Source organism: Rattus norvegicus, chromosome Y (genome assembly GCF_036323735.1).
Source record: "Rattus norvegicus strain BN/NHsdMcwi chromosome Y, GRCr8, whole genome shotgun sequence".
Taxonomy (NCBI): Eukaryota; Metazoa; Chordata; class Mammalia; order Rodentia; family Muridae; genus Rattus; species Rattus norvegicus.
The window spans coordinates 32,700,116-32,718,108 of record NC_086040.1 but is presented as its reverse complement, the minus strand read 5'-3'; the positions used below and the strand labels follow the sequence as shown (position 1 = coordinate 32,718,108).

The following is a 17,993-nucleotide window of genomic DNA, read 5'->3' as shown; positions in this document are numbered from 1 at the left end:
AGCCACCAAAAGGGTGTGTGTGTGTGTGTGTGTGTGTGTGTGTGTGTGTGTGTGTGTGTGTGTATAAAATCAGGCACCAAAACTAGATAAAATTGATGAGGCTAAGATGTGCATTCTGCCAATAAACGGTTGTAGATCTTGCACTAGAGACACAGCTAGAGCATGTCAAATATAGAAGTGAATGCTAGTGGCAAACCAGAGAACTCAAAACAGAACCCTTGTTTGTAGATGTTGAGAAAGGATTGCAAGTGCTGAATGGGCTTTCAACCCCATAAGAACCACACATTCAACTAACCAGAACTTTCTGGTGATAAACCAATATTGAAAGACTATATATGGACAGACCTATGGCTCCTTGTGCATATGGGGCAGAGGATGGCGATGTCGGGCAACAATGTTAGGATTAGCCCTTGGTTCTCCCTAGTTTTTACTGCTAGTTCAAGGGAATGTCAAGCACAGTTAAGGGGTTATAGAAGAAGGGTAAGGGGGCCACTTACGAATCTTATAGGCAGGAAATTGGGAAAGGAAATGACATTTGAAATGTAAATATAGAAATATCGAATTAAAAAAGCTATAAAATTTGCTAAAAAAAGTAAAGAAAGAAAAGAAAAGAAAATTAGCAGCTAATCAGACCTATTGACTCAGTAATCCAAAGGGTCCCTGTCAGCGAATTATAGTCGGAATAATACTAGTGGAAAAACTGAGATGATGAAGTCCAAATTTGAAACACTTCTCTCTCCCAGATATAAGTGTCAGACACAAACTCCACTATAGATATCCAAAGCATGGAAGAGTTTACTCAGAGATAGGGATACAATACTTGTCCTTCCTGTCTTCTTTAAGTCCTTTTTCTTCTTGTCAAAATGAATAAAGGCCATGCACCCTCAGGCAAACAACTGTTCCCTTCCCATCACTTGGCTTTTGGAATAAAGAAATGAATGATATAAACTCTCTGACATCCAGGAAGCATAATATCGGGGAAGTCCAGATGCTTCTGAGAGGTTCCCAGCTCCTGATACCCATATGTGGAAGGCTCAGATCAATGCTATCAGTTCAATGATATCACTCAACCCTACCAAGGACTCACTGAGATTTCCCAAGGACCACGTATTTTTTTTTCCAATTTAAATACCAAACAGAAGGGAAGCTTCCTTATACCAATCTCTGATCTCTTCATTATCTTTGTTCTCTCTCAAAAATGGCTGTTTCCTCTGAATTAGATGCCAATTAGTAAACCTTCGAGGTACTGAAGGAATATCTGAAAGGGAGTTCCAGTCACTACAACACTTGTGACATCACAGAAGAAGCTAGGAATCTCCGGGTTACATGAGATCTTTCAGGGAGGGCTAAATGATGATGTCACTGAGACCTGCCATGGCCTACCTGCTGAACAGCTTTCCTTACATTGACCAGATTTGAGGGTGCCCTTTCCTGGTATGTCTCCTGTGATTCAATGGAAACCTTTATGTACTCCATCTCTCTAAAGCTACAGACTTCTCTTTGCTCCATTAGTGGTTACATGCTTTGAATTGAAAAATGTATTCAAGGGATTGGAATGGGTAGAAAAGATCTTGTAACATGGAGTAGAGGAGAATAATTCTGGATAATAATTTTACTCTCAGGTACATTTCATGAAATACAGTTCAATTTTGTAGATTTTCTCTGTTTCCCAAAGGCCAGTATTTTCCCTACAGACCTTAAATTGAATGAATATTGTACTTCACTTTCTTACTGTAAATTTCATGATACAGGACATTATAAATCTTGCTGAATGAGTACTCAAAAATTCTGTTTTCCAATTCCATTTTCTGCAATGATTTTGGCAACAAATGTGGCCCAGCTATAGAGTGAATATAACAGTGTAAATATTGTGTACCTACTTGAAAATATAAAGTCTCAAATACATATTTTAGGTAAAAATTGCCATTCATCAGCAAAGCAAAGGACAGCATGGACTATAGAATTCGGTTCTTTTGTCCCATATATCAGTTCTGCATTATCTACCTCACTGTGTTCCCAGGGCCAGACATAAGGGTTTTGGGTGTTTTACCATGATTCTTTATTTATGGAATAATAAGATATGAGAAAGGGCAGGGAGAGGAATTGCTTGAGGTGCAGTGAAACCTCACCTTCAGTATGTTCATAAGAACAGGAGGGAATCTTTGGCATGGTCATTTGTGGATTCTCCATTCTTGAATTTGTTCACAGAAACCATGTGAAAATTCCACCTATCCTCATTCCTCATAGCGGTAGGAGCCACCCGTGTGTGTGAGTTTGTGTGTGTGTGTGTGTGTGTGTGTGTGTGTGTGTGTGTGTGTGTGTATACATCACTCACCAAAACTATATAAGATTGATGAAGCTACGAAGAGCATTCTGTCAGGAACAAGGATATAGATATTTCTTGAGATACACAGCTAGAGCATATCAAATACAGAAGTGAATGTGTCATTGTAAAAATATAAAAAATAAAAAAGTAAAGTTGTCTTTTACCCTGCTAACTCTGGCACTGAAGTGTCTGAATTTCTCTGCTAGATATATTGGCAGAAACACATTCCCACTCCTCGGCTACCCAATGTTTCCTGTCGAGCACCATTTCCTATACACAACCCTCACATAAAGAATGCACAACACAATAATCTTTGATACAGTTTATTAAATATAAAAGCCCACTTAAACATATAAAGCCTGGTACCATCTATCCCTTAGGAACATTAATAATGACATGTAAATACACAGAGCAGAATCTTAAATTCACCTACCATGGCTTCTCACTCTGTCATATTCCTTTCTCTCTTTTTTCCTCTAGTTTCCCCCTCTTCCTTCAAACTTCTCTCCTGCCCATTCTTCCTTCCCCTCCCATGCTAACCCTCCTTCTATCCTGTTCCTGCCACTCACATAAACTTTACAAATTCAATAGTGAGGTGGTACTGGTGATGTCAACTGAGTTCTGAGTACAGTACTATGCAGCTGACCTTGGGGCAGTAGAATTAGCATCAAACACAGATAACTTCAGGGCAAACCACAACAAGAACTCTAGTGGAAAACCAGTGAACTGAAAAAGGGACTTCTTCTTGGAAGATTTTGAGAAAGGATTAGAAGAGGTGAAGGTGCTTTCAACCCCATAAGAACAACAATGCCAATGAAAGTGAGCTTCCTGGTAGTAGACCAATATTCAAAGATTGTACATGAATAGACCTATGGCTCCAACTGCATATGTTGAAGAGGATGGCCTTGTTGGTTAACAATGGAAGGAGAACCCTTGGTACTGCCTAGGTTTGACTCCCAGTTCAAATGAATGTCCAGGGACAGTAAGGGGAGTTGTAAGAGTAGTGTAAGGGGACTGGTAAGAGACCATATAGTCAGAAAAATGGAAAAGGAAATAATATTTTAAATGTAAATTTAGAAATTTCCAATTTAAAAAGCAATAATTTGTTAAAATTTTAAAAAATGAAAGAAAGAAAAGAAAAGAAATCTGCCAGCTAATCACACCTATTGACTCAGAATTTAAGAGGTTATTATCGGGGAATAATAGTCAGAGTAATACTAGTGGAAAGACTGATATGATGAAGTCTCATCTAGAAGCACTTGTCCCTCCCAGATATCAGTGCCAGACACAAACTGCATTATTAGAATCCAATGCATGGAGGAGTTTATTCTGTGCTGATGACACAATACTTGCCTTTCTTTCTTCCTTAGGACCTTTTCCTTCTTGACAAAAGGATAAAAGCTATGAGCTCTCAGGAAAAACTATAGTGACCTTCCCAATACCTGGCTAATGGAATAAAGAAATGGATTTTATAAACTAACTTATTTCCAAGAAAAATAACAAGCAGGGAAGTGAGATACTACTGAGAGAATCACAGAAACTGATTCCCACATGTGGAAGGCTCAGATCAAGGCTATCACTTCAGTGAATCTACTCAATCCCTACCCAAGACTCAAGGAGCTTTCCCATTGTCCACGTATTTCTTCCTTTTTTTATACCAAGACAGAAGACTAGCTTCCCACTCCCCATGTGTGATCTCTTCATCCTCTGTGTTCTCCCTCCCAAATGGCTGTTTACAATGCATTAGAGGCCAATTAGTAAACCCTAGAGGTACTGAAGGAATATCTGAGAGGCAGTTGCAGTCAGGTCAACACTTGTGACATCACAGAAGAATCTAGGGATCTCCAGGATACAACATATTTTTCAGGGATGCCTAATGATGATTTCACTGCCAACTGCCATTGCCTAACTGCTAAACAGCTTTCCTTACATTGACCAGATTTGAGGGTGCCCTTTCCAGGAGTGTCTTCTGTGACACAGTTTAAACCTTTACACAGTACATCTCTCTAAAGCAAGAGACTTAACTTTTTTTCTTTTCTTATTTTTTTAAGTAAAATTTTGACTTCTTCTTTTCTGATCTGTGTCCCCTTGACCTCCTTTTGTTGTCTGATTGTTCTGGCTACAACTTTAAGTACTATATTGAATAAGTAGGGAGAGAGTGGGCAGCCTTGTCTAGTACCTGATTTTAGTGGGATTGCTTCAAATTTCTCCCCATTTAGTTTAATGTTAGCAACTAGCAAACTGCCATTTCTATGTGTGTGTGAAGATTTGAGTCTGAATATTGATGGGGATTGCATTGAATCTGAAGGTTGCTTTTTGCAAAATGGCCATTTTTACAATATTAATTCTGCCAATACATGAACATTGGAGATCTTTCTAATTTCTAAGATCTTCAATTTATTTCTTCAGAGACTTGTGTTCTTTTCATATATATTTTCACTTGCTTGGTTAGAGTCACACTGAGGTATTTTATATGGTTTTCACTATTGTCAAGGGTGTCATTTCTGTAATTTCTTTCTCAGCCTGTTTCTCTTTTGTGTAGAGGAAGGCTACTGATTTTTTGAATTAATTTTATACTCTGCCACTCTGCTAAAGTGGTTTATCAGGCTTAGAAGATCACTGGTGGAATTTGTCAGGTCACATCCTTTGCATATTGTGACATTTTGAATACTTCCTTTGCAATATGTATCCCTTTACCGCCAATTGTTTCTAATTAATTGGGCTACGACTTCGAATACTATATTGAAAAGGTAGGGAAGAGTGGGTATCCATTTCTACTTACTGATTTTAGTGGGAGTGCATTAAATTTCTCTCCATTTAGTCTGATGTTGGCTACTGGTTTGCTGTATATTGTTTTTACTGAGTTCAGTATGGTCCTTGAATTTATGATATTTCCAAGACTTTTAACATGAAGAGGTAGGTTCTATATAATGCTTTCTCAGCATCTAATGAGATGATTGCTTGTTTTGTTTTCTTTGAATTTGCTTTTATAATGGGCTTAGGTTGATTAATGATCAGGTTCTATGTATTGAACCATCCCTGTATCTCCAGAATGAAGCCAACTTGTTCATGATGGATCATTGTTTTGATGTGTTCTTGGATTTGGCTTGCAACAAATTTACTGAGAATTTTTGCAGGGATATTCATGAATAAATTGGTCTGAAATACTCTTTCTTTGTTGGATCTTTGTTTGCTTTAGTTATAAGCATAACTGTGGCTTCAGAGAAGAAATTGTGTAGTGTTCCTTCTATTTCTAGTTTTTGGAATAATTTGGAGAATATTGGTACTAGGTATTCTATGAACGTCTGAGAGAATTCTGTACTAAACCTTTCTGGTCCTGGGATCTTTTGGTTGGGAGACATTTAATGACTGCTTCTACTTCTTTAGGTTTTATGGGAGTATTTAGATGGTTTATCTGATCGTGATTCAACTTTGGAACCTTGTATCTGTCTAGAAACTTATCCATTTAATCCTTACTTTCCCATTTTGTTAAGTATAGGCTTTTATAGTAGGATCTGATAATTTTTGAGTTTCCTCATTTTCTATGGATATATCTCTATTTTACTTCTGATTTTTTTTAATTTGAATACTAAGAATTTACCTATCTTCTGGTTTTTTCAAAGAACCAGCCCCTGGTTTTGTTGATTCTTTATATATTTCCTTTTGTTTCTACTTGGTTGATTTCAGTCCTGAGTTTGATTATATCATGTTGTCTAGCCATCTTGGTGTATTTGGATTTTAATGGTTCTGAGATTTCAGGTGTTCTGTCAAAGTACTAAGTACTAGTGTATCATAGCTCCAATTTCTCTGTGGAGGCTCTCAGAGCTATGAGTTTTCATCTTAGCATTGCTTTTTTGTGTTCCCAAGTTATGCCTTCCTTTTCATTAAATTCTAAAAAGTCTTTAATTTTTTCCTTTATTTCATCTTTGAACAAGTTCTCATTGAGTAAATCATTCTTCAGCTACCATGTACATGTGGGACTTTGGTTGTTCTTGTTGTTATTGAAGACCATTCTTAGTCTATAGTGATCATAGGATGCATGGGATTAATTCAATCTTCTTGTATCTGTTGAGGCCTGTTTTGTGATGGATAATATTGTCATTTTTGGAGAAGGTACCATGTGGGGCTGAGAAGAAAGTGTCAGGAGCCACACAGGACAAGCTAATAACTAGCAGGTGATCATCCTCAGATGGACTGCCAAGGATTGTTGGGCCCTAAGTGGTTGTTACCCTGCCCCCTCATTGAGCCTTTTAGCCTGCTCTAGCAAGAAATTGTTTACACCCTTGGGAGCTGCTCTTAGTCCCTGATTTGGGGCTGGAATTTTCCATGGCAACCTTCCTCCCCACTGAGCCTTCCTGCTTGTTGTTGTCAAGAAGTTGTTTATGTACCTGATTGGGCCTGATCTTTAACCACATAGACTTTTCCTGTTTTCCTCTTTGGGTATTTTCACCTACCTTGTTGTTTTCCTTGGCTTTTGCCTGGGATACTGAAGGAGATCTCTGTAAATCCTTGGTGGCACTCGCTGAAATCGGATGACCTGTGTACATGATTTATTTCAATCCTGCAGACCTACGCCCGATATTCACATTCTGTTGATGCAGGCATCGACATCGGATTATTTTATAATCCACAAATGGTTCGCCCTTATTAAACAAGGCTGTAAGAGATTCATTTTCGGAAAGTTTCCTGCTATTGAAATGCTATTCTTGTTGTTAATATTAGACATATATAACAATTATTGAGTAATATCACACCCCTTTGGAGCAGACCTCTGCAGGCCTAAAAAGTTGTAGTGTCCTGTAGTGATGCAATACAGACAAATAGATGGATTCTTTAGTCTTAATAATGATCCTACAATAATTCCTAAAATTATATGAATGGTTAGTAAGATCTTTTATAGTGGGACTGCTATAAGTCTCTTCATAATAATCAAAATTGCAGCCTCCCACCAGTCTCCCAGGTGGCACCAGTTAATTGTTCTGAGATAGTAAACAGACTTTCTCCTACTCAGAACACATTCCAAGATGTTGTAAAACAGTTATCAAGAGTCATAAAAAGAGAGCAAACGATTTGTAACAGGTGCAAGGACAGAGGATAAGATATTGATTGGGTTTGTCTATATATAACTTCACTAACAACTATGGTTTTGGATCTTCAGTCAACCTGTGGAGATGACACTGGTGATGAATGTTGAGCCAGATAATTATTCCTGATGGATATTCATGTAAACATTCTTGGTTGTAAATTATATTTCAGTTTATTATTTGATCTTTCATATGAACTTGTGATGAGCATTGTAACATGTGATCATGTATTCTGAAATATGTTTAAGTGCTGAGGAGAAAGAGAAGGCACATAGAAAGACTGAGAGAGAAGGACTGAACTGGAAGGACAGACACAGATGGACTGGGCTGGAGAGGGGCTGAGCTGAAAAGTCAGCTTTGAGGTATGGAGAACTGAGTTTAGTAGAACTGAGCCAAAAAGATGGGAGCTGAGAAGAAATGTAGAGGAGGAATAACTTAGACAGTATACGTAACATAAGAGGCAAATCTGCAGAATGCAGAGGAGAAGGGGAAAAGAGAAAAGGCTTTAAAGAACAGAAAGTGCAGGCAGGTTTCTCCTTACCATGGGTCAGAAAAGGTCATTTCTTTTTTTTTTTTTCTTCTTTTTTTTCGGAGCTGGGGACCGAACCCAGGGCCTTGCGCTTCCTAGGCAAGCGCTCTACCACTGAGCTAAATCCCCAACCCCTAGAAAAGGTCATTTCTTAGTAGCAGTGCAGGCTTAGGCTCTTTAAGAGGAACAAGCCTTTTCTTTTACAAACAGTCAGTTAGTGTGTGCTTTTTATGTAGAATTGAGTCCTTTGATGTTCAGTGATATTTGGGACCAATTGTTGCTTTTTTCTATTACATTTTTTGTTAGATGTCAAATTATGTTTCTGTGGCTATCTTCTTTAACTTCTTTTGTGTTTTTTCAAAGTAGATTACTTTCTTGCTTTGTGTGGGGAGTGGTTTCCCTCCTTGTGCTGGAATTTTAGATCTATTTTCTTTGGAAGGACTGGATTTGTGGAAATATATTTTGTAAATTTGCTATTGTCGTGGCATATCTTGGTATCTCCATCTATGTAGTTTTGAATTTTTATAGTAGCATAGGTTGACATTTTTGTTCCTTCTCCCCATCTCGTTTTCTTTGGGGTTAGCTGGTTTTACTGTCTCTGACAATACATTGATCCTCCTGTAAGCCGGTGTGTCAGCATTCCAGGAGACCAGCTGTCTCCTGAAGGATCTTGTGTACCAAGAGCTGTGGATCAGGTTCAGCTGCATGGAACCAAGAGAGAAACCAAGAATATCCTATAACAGACTGCCCATCTGTTCCTTGGTTCTGACGGCTCCAGGCAGTTCCCTCTAAAGAGTGGTAGTCTCTCCAGTGACCTTGAGTGTGTCAGCACTCCTGGAAGTCCAGCCATTTCCTGGTGGGACATGGAGACAGAGAGATGAGGTACAGGTTCAGGAAACACAGCTTTGGTTCCTCTTTGTTTTTAATCTTTTCCTGAAACAGCTCACAAATGAAATTTGACTCCACGACCAGTAAGTCCCTAGAAATGATCATCTCTTTGTATCTTCAGAGATGGGACCACAGATGAATGGCACCTGGTCCTTTTACATGGGTCCTATGAATTAAAATTAGGTATCTTATTCTTTCATGTTAAATGTATTCCTAGCTGAGATAATTGCTCAGTCAACAAAGCATTGCTCTTGAATATGAAACAGACTATCATTGACAAATAAAAATGTTTAGGCAATGTCATTGAATTGTAATATATTTATGAACTCACATAATTACTTCATGATGGTTTAACCAATGCATGCAATGCATATTCATTAAAACGAAGAATAGTATAAAGTTTATTTTTACAACTTACTGAATCATGTAATAAATAATAAATCTCAATTAATGTACCAGGCTACATAATAGTGGTATAGATTAGGAATGAATAAAAAGTATTATGAGCTTTCTTTTATAAAAATTGCATTAAGATATAAGAAAAAAGAAAGAAATGAATGCATAAATCAGTGTGTTGGAGTTGATTGTAGGCAACTAGTTGAAGAACCTATTTTAGAAATAAGGTCATGGAGATTGTCCTAAGGAAGTGACATTTAAGTTAAAATAGATGAAATATAATTGAACTATATTTGTGCAAAATCACAGTAAATACAAGGTCGATAAAAGGACAAAGACCTAGACATATCCAAAAAGTAAATATGAGAGTTGTTTGTATTGATTAAGAGAAAGAAGAGTGGTCCAAATAAAGCTGAAACTTAGACAATGTCACATATAGGAAAATAGAAACAATATTAGACATATAATTTTTGTTTACTGAAAATGTCTTAGAAATCATTGAATAGTTTTAAATAAGTTTTCTAAACTCACTATGTATATAGTAAGGGACTCTGGTTACTTATGTATTATGAAATAATACAGAGAATGATTTGAAGGATGTTTTTGAAGTCAATCTGGAAGTACTGTCAGTGATAATGAAAAAGATATGAATCAGAGAGCTATGCTGGAAATTTATGAGTTTGGTAGTAGACTGATTATGGGGAGGGCAGGAAGAAAAGAAAGACAATGTCTTGTTTTGAGCAAATGAAAATTTTTGGAGTTATTTACTCTGATGTGGAAATTTTATGATAAGTGTATTTAGGAGAATTTTAAAGGAATATATTTTGGATCGATTTACTTGAAGATGCTTGAGAGAACCTCTAACTCACAAAAAATCCCTACTTACTGTTCAAGGATTGGTGATTAAAGCCATTAATCAGACCATGAATTAATATAACAAAAAATTATTTAATAGATGTATTTTTCACATAATATCTGGTAGTTCTTATTTCATTAAGAGCAAACCTATGCTTACATTACATGCTTGTTTAATACATGCAGTCAAATAATTTTCCCATTTACTTACTACAAACATTTTGGATTACAATTAGCATTTAATCCAACTTCATGAGAGCTGACACAGCAGTTTGATTAGAATATAAAGCTCATGAATATGAATTTCACAGAAAGAATTGATTTACTCATATTTTGTAAAGTTGCAAACTCTAGAAGAGTAAAAATATATAATAAATACCTAGCGCTTCTATGTTTTCCCTTTAGCTTTTTAGTATGTTATGATATTCAATCAAAAATTCCTTATTCAGATGATTTTTATCTATAATATACAGTACTAGTAAACATATGCACAGCATTTTACAACTATGAACAACATATGCTTTCAGAAAATTTTCATCAAATGAGCCAGAAATTCTTCATGACTTCAACACAACATAGCCATTGGGAACAAAGTAAACCACAAATAAGGAAATGCAGAAAGTGATTGACACATGCAAAATTCTTGGTTTTAAATTTAACAATCAGGCTAGTTATGGGATAGAGCTTTGAAAGTAGAGTCAATGACAGGATGAAAAATACTGAAGGAGAGAATTTAAATTGAATTTTACTGGGTTGGGGATTTAGCTCAGCTGATTTAGCAAGGCCTTTGGTTCGGTCCCCAGCTCCGAAAAAAAGAAAAGAAAAAAAAATTGAATTTTTACTAAATAAAAGAAAGCAGTGGATCTGAAGGTAAACTACATTTAATAAAATGGCCCTGGTCTTCTGCCACTATTTATTCAATGCTTTCTGTATTTTTTTCCTATATTATGTTCCAGAAACATCTCAATGATTCTCCCTATTCTTAAATAAATGAACATGCACTTCGGATGATTTAATATTCCACATTATATTAATGTTCTTCTGTATCTTTGGATATTAAAATTATAGAGAATTATTTTGATTAGAGTAAAATTTTATTGTTTGTTTATCATTTGAGAGAAGAAATTATTAACAAAGAATGGATACCTGATATTTTCTAAAAAATGTCAATAGAGGTTTAAACCGTATATTTAAGCACAATCACTTATACCTTCTCCAAATGAAACTCATTGAAATGTCACTACATATATAGTACATAAAGGGAGAGATATATAGGAATAAAAACATCCTCTATGCATCCAGAACTATCTATTATCACCATGATGAAAGCCAATATTAGGAAGAGAAGATGGTACAGACACATTGCAGGATAAATCAGCTTCATTCAAAATGAAGATTGACCTGGAAACTGATTTGAACTAAGTATAGTTTAGAATAAAGTAAATGCCCAAAAATTGCAATCTCATGAGGTAGTATGTCCTTGTTGCAGGGGTATGTAGTTAGGGGTAGGCTTTGAGGTTTCAAAGGACTGAAGCTATTTCAATCTAGTTTTCTCCACCTTCCTGTTGTGGTTTGAGATGTAATCTTTCAGCAACCTCTGCCTGTGTATCTTTGCTTTGATATCATCCATCACTGACTCTGATATTCTTGAATGTAAGCCCAAATAAATTATTTCTTTTATAAAGGAAAAATAATATAAATGTGTTAAATGTTATGAGAAGCAGACCTGGTTTACCTGATATGGTTGCCTTTTCCCTTCTTAGCTTGGGCCGTCAAACTTCTGCTATGTTGAATGAGACATTTCCACCTTCTCTACTCTCACATTTTGCAGTTGTCACTTGGTCCTCAGGACCTCCTTATACCTGGGGCTGTATTTTTGTTTTTGGAAGTTAGAAAATTTGGAGCTTCCTGACTTTGGGGGCAGGGTTAAAAGTAAACGGGAAGTGAGGGACATACATACCATAACTCTTCTGTTTTAGTCCCTAAATGGGGGTTATTGGAGGATGGGATTACTGAGGTGAGCATAAAGGAAAGGTGCTGCTTTATTTGAAATGTTCTCTTACCTCATTCTGTGCCCCTGTAAAGGACCAGCCTTATCTCTCGGGCCTGGCCATGTTCCTGTCACTGCTCCCCTGCCTATCTCTTGCAGCTCTTAATTCTAGTTCCTGCGTGGCACTCTAGGTTTCATCTTGAACAGATTTAGCTCATTTACCAGTGTTCCTGCTATGAAACATACACAAGTTCTTTTTTTTTTTTTTTGTTGGTTTTATTTTCAAACTTTTAATGTTTATGTTGGTTTTTGTTTTACCTCTTTTATGGAAGCCTTACGGGAAAAATATTCATGGATCTCTGTTTCGATTGGAATGAGAAAATAATGAAAAAAAAAACTCTTTTTAAAATTACAGGACATTTTCATGTCTAAGTTTTTCTCTTACATACACCCGCCATGCTAGTTTATCTCCCTGTCTCTCCTGAGTTATTTCCTCTCATTGCTACTTGGATACTGCCTCTTAGGACTTAATGCAGAACCATAGATGCTGCATACAGAAGGAAGGAGTTGATTCTTCACCACATTTCTAACCTTTTTTTCTAACTTCTGTCTTGAGCTATTTGAATTAATTTGGATCAATGTACTCAATAGTATAGTGCTATAATGATTGGTCCTTGAAAATATCTGTTATTATTGCCTTGTTATAGTTTTACAGCTCAGGGTTGGACCTAGTTACACTTTGGAATCTTAGTCCAAGAAGTTTGAGAATGTTAATAAAACCATGTAAGTAGCTAAAAATATTTTTAAAAGATTCCTTAATACATGAGGCCTATAAAACCCTTTAATAAATCATGGAAAAAGCAGTCTGAGATTATTGTTTCTGTAAAGAACTTGAAAAATATGAAAGGGAGAAAGACCATGGCTTGCTCACTCTTAGCATTAGATAGGGCGCTCAAATATGACTTTAGTTTTCCTGCAATTTCTGGTTAGAACATAAAGATGTCTGTGGTAGTTTGCATTACAGGATTGCTTATTTTAATTCCCCCTTTTGCTATTCTTTTTGTTTTCTGTCTTCATTGTTTCCATTAGGGCCATAGCTCCCCACTCTGTGTAGATAAAAGGTGGGTTCAATCCAGGTGTTATTGTTCTGACACAAACAACTTTTTGGGTACAAATGTTCACCATGGTATAGTTGACAGTGGTTTGAAATTTTTCCCTTGTCCTCACTTTCTTATAACAACATACTTCTTTACATCTTCTTCAATTAATTGTATTGACCACCCTGTAATCCTATTATGTATCTTTGTGTAAGGAAGAAAGTCTTTCTTTAAATTTTCTGGTTTGTGGGTTTATTCTTCCATAAACTATTTCCCAACAGCACATAACCTCAGGCCATTACTGGGCATTATTGTATGCTGGGATCATTGGGGGAGGATAGTGTGAAATTCATCACTGTCCTTTGTTTCAGAGATTTTTATTTTTTAATAAGCAATCCATACTATACAATTAGCTAACTAACTCTTGTGTTCCCCTTCCTGTATGGCTGCTGTTGTAAATAATTTGCATTTTTTCATTGATTAAAAAATAATAAAATCACATAAAGACACAAATATACTTAAAGACAGAAAGAATTCACAAAGAAAAATCCATTTAAAATAGCGATAAAATATGAACAAAATGAGATCAAAAGATCTATTCAGGAACCATGATATTAAAAATGTCATTATCAAACTACAAATTAGTAAGATGAGATAATAATAATATATATTTAAGTAAAGAGGAAAAACATTAATTGCACTGTGTGCCCAAAGAGTTCACTCAAAATGTAGTATATAAAACAAGAATGGAACGGAGCTCTCACTCTTGCTACTATAGAGGTAAAAATGGAAGGATTACTATTAGGTTAAACCCAAAATGGATTGCACAGTTCCAAACCATCAAGAAAGATGATGTTTCAAAAAATACCACATAAAGAAAATATTTATAATAAAAACAAATATAAAAATAAGAAAGTATTGAACAACAGACCTAGTCCATGGTAATCTGATAGGGTCCATGGGATTATTTCAATATTCTGGTATCTATTGAGAACTGTTTAGTGACTGAGTATATGGTTAAGGTTGGAGAAGTTACTTTGAGGTGTAGAGAAAAAGGTATAATCTCTTGTTTTAGGATGAAATGTTCTTTCAATATCTGTTAAATCCATTGAATAATACTTTCTGTTATTTTTACTGTATCAGTTTAGTTTGAGATTCCACAAATGATCCATTTATGAACATGGAGTATTGAAATCTCCCACTATTATTTTTTGGGGGGCAATATATGCTTTGAGCTTTAGTGATGTTTCTTTTGTGAATTTAGGTTCCCTACCATTTGAAACATAGATGTTTAGAATTGATAGTTTATCTTAATATTATTTTTTCTTTGACAATTATTTTGTCCTTCCTTATAATTTTTGATATCTTTTGGTTGAAAATCAATTTTGTTCTATGTTAGAAAGGCTATTCCGTTTTGTTTCTTGGAACCATTGGCTTGGAATTTCTCTCCAGCCTTTTACCTTGAGATAGTGACTGTCTATATAAGTAAGGTGTGTTTCTTGTATGAAGCAAATTGTTCGGTCCTCTTTATGTATCCAATCCCTTAGTTTATATCTTTTTATTGGAGAAATAAGTCCATGGATGATAAGAGATATTAAATAAAATGTATTGTTGTTTCCAGTTATTTTTATTGTTAGAAAAGGAATTACGTTTGGGTGGCTATCATCTTTTGGGTTTGTTGAAAGATTAATTCCCTACTTTTTCCTACGTTGTAGTTTCCTTCCTTGTGTTGGAAGCTTCCAACTATTATCCAATGTAGGGTTGGATTTGTCAAAAGATATTTTGTAAATATGGCTTTGTCATGGAACATCTTGGTTTCTCCATTCATGGTAAGTGAAAGTTTTACCGGATATCCTAGCCTTGAAATCCAGAAATGAATGCAAACACCTATGGTCACTTAGATGCTGACAAAAATGAAAACAATCAATACGTCTTCATGTTAAAAGATTTGGTACATATCATAAATTCAAGGTCATACATAAAAATAATAAAAGCAATATTAAAAAAAAACGAGTAGCCAACATCAACCTAAATCAAGAGAACCTTGAAGCAATTCAACAAAAATCAGGGAATAGAAAAGGTTGCCCAATCTCAACTTACATCTTTAATATAGTATTGGAAATCTTATTCACAGAAATTAGACAACAAAAGGAGAACAAAGGGAATTCAAGAAGTCAAAATATCACGATTCGTACATGATACGATAGTATATTTTAGTGACCCCAAAAATTCAACCAGAGAACTCCTTCAGCCAATAAACAACTTCAGGAAAGTGGCTGGATATAAAATTAACTGAAACAAATCAGTACCCTTCCTCTACTTTAAGGATAAACAGGTATAGAAGAAATTTGGGATATGACGACGGCAACATTATTTAAAAATAATAAAAAAATACTTCAGTGTGACTCTAACCAAGCAAGTAAAAGGTCTGTATGACAAGGACTTCAAGTCTGTGAAGAAAAAAATTGAAGACAATCTCAGATGGGAAGTTTTTCCATGCTCATGGATTGGTAGAGTTAATATTGCCAATATCGACAACTTGCCAAAAGCGATCAACATGTTCAAGGCAATCGCCATCAAAATTCCAACTCAATTCTTTATAGATTTAGAAAGAGCAATTTGAAAACTCATTTGGAATGACAAAAACACCATGATAGAGAAAACTATCCTCAACAATAAAAGAACTTCCTTGGGAATCACTATCCCTTACCACAAACTGTATAACAGAAAAATAATGATAAAAATTTAATGGTTATGATACAGAGACAGATACCCTGATCAATGGAATACAAGTGAAGACCCAGAAATGAAGGCAAACACCAGTAACTTGATATTTGACAAAGGAGCCAAAAGCATCCATGGATAATAGATAGCATTTTCAACAAACAGTGCTGTTTTTTTTTTTTAAATTTATTTTATTTATATGAGTACACCTTAGCTATCTTCAGACACACCAGAAGAGGGCATCAGATCTCATTATGGATGGTTGTAAGCTGCCATGTAGTTGCTGGGATTTGAACTCAGGACCTCTGGAAGATCAGTCAGTGTTCTTAACCACTGAGCCATCTCTCCAGCCCCAACAGTGCTGTTTTGACTGGAGATTAGCATGTAGAAGAAGGGAAATCAATCAATTCTTATCACTGTGTACAAAGCTTAAGTCAAAGTGGATCAAGGATTTCCACATAAAACCATATAACCTAACACTAATAGAATAAAAATGCGAAAGAGTTCGAACACTTGGGCACTGGGGAAATTTCCTGAATATAATACCAATGGCTTATGCTCTGAGATCAAGATTTGACACATGGAAATTCATAAAATTGTAAAACTTTTGTAAGGCAAAGGGCACTGTCATTAGGAAAAAGGAGCAACCAACCAATTAAGAAAAGATCTTTTCCAATCCTACATATGGTAGAGGGCTAAATTCAATCTATACAAAGACTCAAGGAATTATGTTACAGGGAATCAAATAGTCCTTTCAAAATGGTGTATAGAGCTAAACAATGAATTCTTTTTTTTTTCTTTTTTTCAGACCTGTTGATCGAACACAGGGCCATTGCTTCCTAGGCAAGCGCTCTACCGCTGACCTAAATCCCCAACCCCTAAACAACGAATTTTTAACTGAGGAATATCAACATCCTTAGCCATGAGAAAAGTGGAAATCAAAAACAAAAAAAACAAAAAAAACAAACCAAAAAAACAAACAAACAAGATAAAAAATCCTGGGATTCCACAGTACACCAACCAGAATGGTTAAGATAAAAATAAATTCAGTTGAAAATGATTCCTAAAAGGATGTGGATAAAGAGGAAGACTCCTCCAATGTTGGTGGGATTGCAAGCTGGTATAACCACTCTGGAAATCAGTCTGGAATTTTCTCACAAAATTCGTAGTACATGAGGGTCCTGCAATACCAATTCATGGGTATATACACAAAAGATGTTCCAACAAATAACAAGGACATATGATGCTGTTTGTTGGTAGCAACAATATGTGTATATATATACATATATATATATATGTATAATACATATATATATATATATGTATTATACATATTTGCCAGAAGATGAAAAGAACCCAGATATCCCTCAACAGAGTAATGGATAAAGGTAATTTGGTGCATTTACACACCTGTACTTCTAAGCTATCAAAAACAATGTTTGCAGAAAATTCTAGGGATGGAACTAGAAATTATCATTCTGTGTGAGGCAAGAACACAAATACTATAAACTAATTGGAAGTGTGTATCAACCCAAAAGTGTGGAATGCATAAGAAAGAATCCACAGGTCATATGAAGCCCAGGCAGAAGGAAGTTCAAAATGTGGATGCTTCATTCTTTCTAAGAAGGGAGAACAAAATATTCATGAGAGGAAATACAATGATAAAGAGTTAAGCAGGACGAAGAAAGGGTCAACCAGAGACTGCCCCACATAGGGATCCATCCAATATGCAGCCACACAATACAGATTTTATTGGTGATGCCAACAAATCCTTGCTAATAGAAGTCAGGTATTGATGACTCCTGAGAGGCTCTGACAGATCCCTACTGATATAAATGAGTATGGTTGCAGCTAACTGTTGGATTAAACAAGGGAATTTCAATGGAGGTTTTAGAAAAAATACTTAATGAGATGAAGGGATTTGCAAAACCCCAGGAAGAACAACAATTTCAACCAACAAGATCCCATGAGAAATTCAGGGGATTAAACAACCCACTAGTGAGTACAGAATGAGGAACCCATGATACCAGCCACATGTGTGGTAGAGTAATGCACTGTCCAGCAAGATTGGAAGGAAAAGCCCTTAATCCTATGAAGACTTGTT

At 35.8% G+C, this 17,993-nt stretch overlaps 1 long non-coding RNA gene across 1 annotated transcript; it reads left to right on the top strand.

The window, feature by feature from the left end:
- Positions 1 to 1,345: 1,345 nt before the first annotated feature.
- LOC134484301 (uncharacterized) lies at positions 1,346 to 16,951 on the top strand. The gene is made up of 2 exons (XR_010061707.1): positions 1,346 to 1,434; positions 16,698 to 16,951. It is a non-coding gene; the product is annotated as an uncharacterized LOC134484301 (long non-coding RNA).
- Positions 16,952 to 17,993: the final 1,042 nt, after the last annotated feature.